This window comes from Nicotiana attenuata, chromosome 3 (genome assembly GCF_001879085.1).
Source record: "Nicotiana attenuata strain UT chromosome 3, NIATTr2, whole genome shotgun sequence".
Lineage (NCBI taxonomy): Eukaryota > Viridiplantae > Streptophyta > Magnoliopsida > Solanales > Solanaceae > Nicotiana > Nicotiana attenuata.
In genome coordinates this window covers 44,426,230-44,432,605 of record NC_031991.1, presented here as the reverse complement: position 1 = coordinate 44,432,605, position 6,376 = coordinate 44,426,230, and positions in this window count along the sequence as shown.

Here is a 6,376-nt window from a genome sequence, read left to right as displayed (position 1 = left end):
CACACGCCAATTAAGAAAAGAAACTTCTTTTAATTTCTTTCCAACTTTAAAAAATTTAGAATGGTTAGATTAATATTCTGAAAAGTGGCCTTCTGTCACCCAAAAAAAAATAAGAATAAGAAAAAGAGGATAGCAAATATTTTGGGTCCATATAAATAGCCAGCTCGATTCACTGTTTACTTTACAATATATTGATTATACATAATTATACATATATATATATATATATATATATATATATATATATATATATAGTTGAAGATAGGAGTAGTCACGTGTCAATCACGTGAGTGTAGTTAAGTCGGTTAAGAGGGACTAGTTAGTTATATCTAATTATGGGATTGGTTAGTTTAGGTGATGTAAAGTTGTAGATTAGATGCAATTGTAGAGGTGTATATATACATAGTATCAGCTCATTGTAAAGATAGAGCTTCAATAATACAAGCTAGTTTTCTCTCAAATAGAAAATTCTCTCTAGAACCTTCTCTTCTGCTTTCCGCCATTGTCGACTTCACTGAAGCTCTCAAATCTTCATTATGCTATCAGAGCAGGGTTGATAGATTCGTGTTCACTGCAATCGTCATTCCTCGTTTTCTCCGACAAATTTTTGTTGTAGATCGATTGTGATTTTTGCAATCGATTAAGCTAGGGCACACAGCTTTTCTGCAATTTGCGACTGAAAACTCTGTTAATTGTGGAATTCAAAACTTAGTTTACGTGAATTGATAGCCATGGCAATTGGAGAAGAAGCTTCAGCTGGAACCAGCACATGAACAACTGCAATAACCATCGATCATGATCACCCTCTATTTTTACAACCAAATGACACTCCAGGTAGCTCCTTGATTTTAATTCAGCTAACTGGAACTGAGAACTATGCATTATGGAGTAGATATATGAAAATAGGATTGATAGGCAAGAGTAAATTAGGGTTTGTTGATGGATGATGCACTAAGGATAAGTTCGATCAGTCGTTGCAAGAATTTTGGGAGAAGTGTAATGCAATAGTTTTATCTTGGATTATGAATGTTGTGAGCAAGGAATTGTTCAGTGGTATTGTGTACAAATCATGTGCACATCAAGTTTGGACAGATTTGAAGGATAAATATGATAAAGTGGATGGATCTCGCATTTTTTTTCTACATAAAGAAATTGCTACTTTGTCGCAAGGAATTTCTACTGTGTCGGCCTATTTTTCAAGGTTGATAGATTTATGGGAAGAATATGATGCCTTGATGCCATGTCCTGGATGTTATTATCCAGAATCTAAGAGTTATTCAGAGCATTTTGAATATCAGAGGTTGCTACAGTTTCTGATGGGCCTAAATGAGACATATGCACAGCCTAGGAGTCAAATTTTGATGATGAGCCCAATACCTTCTGTCAACAAGGTGTATTCCATGGTAATTTCTGAAGAAAGTCAAAGAAATCTGGGAAAATCTACACAAGCATTAGATATGGGAGACAGTACAACATTGTTCACTAATAAAGGAGGCATGATTACAGGAAACACTTATAAGCCCAGAAGAAACAATTTGTTTTGTGATTATTGTAACTATAAAGGCCATACAAGAGAAACATGTGACAAAGTACATGGCTATCCAAATGATTTCATAATGAAGAGGAAAACCAACAATTTTCCACGAAGACCAATGGTTAACACCACAACGCATGAAGGACAGTAGTACATGGGAAAAGCAGCAGCAAATACAGTATCTCAGGAGGGACAGCAGATGTTGAACTCACCAGTTAGAAATCCAACACCTATACTGCCTCAGCCAATCATGTTCACTCAGGAACAATATGATAAAATTTTAAAATTGATCAACAAAGACACAGGTGACAATTCAAAGCATTTTGCAGGTACGAGTAAGGCCATTACACTAGCTGACAAAACAAAGAATGAAAATTAGATAGTAGATTCTGGTGCAACCAATCACATGGTTCACACCAGAGAATTGCTTGACAACATAAATACTAATAGCCTAAAGTCTGGATCTAAGGTTTATTTACCTGATAGTACCTCACTAGATATTGCTTGTAGTGGAGAAAGTAGGATCGGTGAATGTGGTGTTATTAGGAATGTACTATACATTCCAGATTTTAAATACAACCTGTTGTCAGTCTCTAAGCTTACAAGGGACTTACAATATTTTTTATCTTTCTATCTTGACTTCTGGATCATGCAGGACCTTCACAATGGGAAAGTGAAGGGGATTGGTAAAGAGCTTGAAGGTTTGTATAATCTGCAGCATCAGCAGGACAAAGCCAAGGCTGCAACTGTGCAAACACATGATCATTCCAAAGAAGAAGAGGAACTAGGGGTCTGGCATGGGAGACTTGGACATGCCCCTGATAAAGTGGTGAAACAAATTCCAAACATGAAGTTCAAGATCAACAGTGATGGAATAAGAGATTGCACAATATGCCCTCTAGCTAGACAAGGAAGATTACCATTTCCAAAGAGTACAAGTAGATCAAATAAACCTTTTGAGATGATTCATGTAGATGTATGGGGTCCATATAGAGTAGCAAGTCACAATGGATACAAATCCTTTCTTACTATAGTAGATGATTACAATAGAATGATATGGGTTTACTTGTTGAGACTGAAGAGTGATGTGATTGTATGCTTGAAACAATTTTTTGCTTTAATAAAAACTCAATTTGGAGGAACAGTCAAAATTCTGAGAAGTGATAATGGGACTGAATTTTTCAATTCTAAATGCAGTAGTTTGTTCAAATTGTATGGAATGAATCATCAAAGTCCTGTGTCCATACCTCACAACAGAATGGGGTAGTGGAAAGGAAACATAGACATATACTATAGGTGGCTAGGGCAATTAGACTGCAAGGTCATTTGCCTCTCAAGTTTTGGGGTGAATGTGTGCATGCAGCAATTTATATCATTATAAACTTCCCCTGTCAGTGTTATCAGGGAAGTCCTCATTTGAGATGATGTATGGGAGAGCACCATCTTTACAGCATATGAGGATTATAGGATGTCTGTGCTTTGCCAAAATTTTAGTAGGGGGAGATAAGTTTGCAGCAAGAGCCATTGGAGTTGTTCATATGGAATATTCTCCATCTCAGAAAGCATAGACTATATAATCTCTTGACTAATTCCTTTTTTGTAAGCAGGGATGTAAAGTTCATGGAGAACATATTTCCTTTCCAGCTTTTAAAGGAAGGAAAGTTGCAGGTTTTCCCCAATGGAGTCATAGAATCTATTACCAGCAATGACACAACAACACCATCTCTTTCATCTACAGATGCAGATCCTCCACATGAAACTGCAAATCTTCCTTCTGCAGATGCATTCCAACATGAGACAGTACCTACTGCAGAATCACCATCTTTGCCTTCACCAGATTTTGAAGACATACAACAGCCACATCAGCTAGAAGGAATACTCTCAGAAGTAGTCCATCCTTCACACTCAGACAACCAGCCCAGAAAATCAAACAGGAATGTGAAAGAACCTGCCTGGATGCAGGACTATGTGTGCAATGGTTCATTGGCAAGATCAAATTCACAATCATCTTACAAGTATCAATGCAAGATTTTTTTAGCCATGATGGTATTTCAGTCAAGTACAAATCTTATCTTTCCAAGATAACTAGCTTGAAGGAACCTAGCAGCTATGAAGAAGCAGCAGCAGATCCTCAATGGGTAGAAGCTATGACACAAGAGTTGAATGCCCTCAAAGAAAATGGGACCTGGTCCTTGGTAGATTTGCCAACAGGGAAAGTTCCCATTGGTTGCAGATGGGTATTCAAAATAAAATACAGAGCAGATGGGAAAGTTGAAAGATACAAAGCTCGTTTGGTTGTGAAAGGGTATAACTAGATTGAAGGCCTCGACTACTAGGAGACTTTTTCTCTTGTAGTCAAAATGGTGATAGTCAGAGTGGTTCTTACCTTAGCAGCAACACACAATTGGAATTTGCATCAGATGGACATATACAATGCTTTCCTTCAGGGCGACCTTACTAAAGAAGTGTATATGTGCTTGCCCCCAGGGATTTCACAGCTAGGGGGAGAAAGTATGTAGGCTGCATAGATCCCTCTATGAATTGAAGCAAGCTTCTAGACAGTGGAATTTGAAACTGACTGAGGCCTGATCAATTCAGGATTTGTGCAGAGTCGATTTGATTATTCCTTGTTTACAAAAAGGCAAGGGATCAGTCTAGTGATCATTCTAGTATATGTGGATGATCTCCTCATAACTGAGAATGATCATTGCCTAATTTCAGAAGCAAAGTCTATATCGCAAAGCAACTTCAAGATCAAAGACTTAGGGGAGATGAAATTTTTTCTGGGAATTGAGGCAGCAAGATCAAGAGAAGGAATACTGATGAATCAACGAAAATTTGCAATGAAATTGATCACTGATCTTTGAATGGCAGGATCAAAACTAGTAGCCACTCCAATGGAATGCAATCAGAGATTCACTACAGTAGAATATGATCAACACTTGGAGCTGAAAGATGATGAGAAGCTTCCAGATGCAGGGCCATACCAAAGATTGGTTGGGAAGTTGTTGTACCTCACTATGACAAGACCAGACATTTGTTATGCAGTGCATGTGTTGAGCCAATTTATGCATTGTCCAAAGAAGTCACGCATGGAGGCAGCAATAAGAATTGTAAGGTACATAAAAGGGGCACCAGGTCTTGGTCTATTGATGAGCTCAAAGTCGTGCCCAAAACTCACAGCATTTTGTGATGCTGACTAGGCATCATGTCCAGTGTCCAGAAAGTCTGTGACAGGGTACGTGATCAAACTAGGAGATTCTTTGGTGTCTTGGAAGTCAAAGAAGCATTGCACGATATCAAGAAGCTCAGCAGAAGCTGAGTACAGGAGCATGGCTGCTGCAGTCTCAAAAATTCTATGGTTGACAGGATTATGCAAGGAACTGGGTGCAGAGGTTGAATTGCCAGTGGAGCTGTTCTGTGATAGCAAGGCAGCAATCCAAATTGCTGCAATCCAGCAACGAACGAAGCATATAGAAATAGACTTGCACTTCATCAGAGAAAAAATCCAACAAGGAATTGACAAAACAAGATATGTGATGTCTAGAGATCAAGAAGCAGACCTGTTCACAAAGATCCTAGGAAGATCGCAACATGATTACCTGATAGGCAAGCTAGGGGTGCTGAACTTGTTTGCACCATCTAGCTTGAGGGGGAGTGTTGAAGATAGGAGTAGTCACGTGCCAATCACGTGAGTGTAGTTAAGTCGGTTAAGAGGGATTAGTTAGTTATAACTATTTGGTTAGTTTAGGTGATGTAAAGCTGTAGATTAGATGCAATTATAGAGGTATGTATATACATAGTATCAGCTCATTATAAAGATAAAGCTTCAATAATATAAGCCAGTTTTCTCTCAAATAGAAAATTCTCTCTAAAACCTTCTCTTTTGTAGTTTAAGAGATTACTAGGATGAATATTTGGATCAATTCTTCAGTGAAGTTAGGCAGTCATTTAATCGGTTAAAGGAAGTTAGTGGAAAAAATATAAAGAAAAAAAAAGCTGCCTTTAAACAGCACTACTGCACTAGCTAGAAATTAAGTCCGTCCAGATAAAAAAGGAAAAGGCCAAAATAAAATAGAAGTAAAGTTTGCGCATTGTTGACTATTTAGCTAGAACTTTTAACTCCACTAATTAATTTGTAAAAGGTAATACTCAATGCTCATGGTATCCAACACATTAGCTTGAACTTTCACTTCTTGATGATAAAGGTAGAAGAAATAAAGGTGAATAATTATTTTTCTTAATGTCAATGGTTGGAAAACCAAATAGTAAAATTAAATAAAAAAAAAATAAAATTCAGAATTTGAACTTTATGAGTTCTAACTTTTACAACGACTTCAAATGCTAATAAGTGAATTTTTAATTTTAAATTTATACATATCTTGTGAATTTTATAATATATATTAAATACAAAATTTAGAATAAAACTTATTAGATTTGACCGAACCCATAAATTACCGTCAAAAAGCAGGTTAATATCAAGCGCGACCTTAGCATTCTTCGTCCAAATTTGTCTTGACATCTAAAAGTTGCTATGACAAGACATGCACAAAATTTTTTACGAGTTCAATGCATCTTTTTCTTTTATTTTTGGCTGCTTAATTAATTTTTTTTTTTTTTTTGGTAACTCGAACTAGATCGATATTGCGCTATAACACTTTCTCCACATCTTTAAATATTTCGTATTTTGTGTATCTTTTTCATGTGGTCACTATATGGGTAAATTAAAAGTCAGTAAATTCAAAATAATTGAATGAACGTGATTTTACTATATATATATATATATATATATATATATATATATATATATATATATATATATATATATATATATATATATAT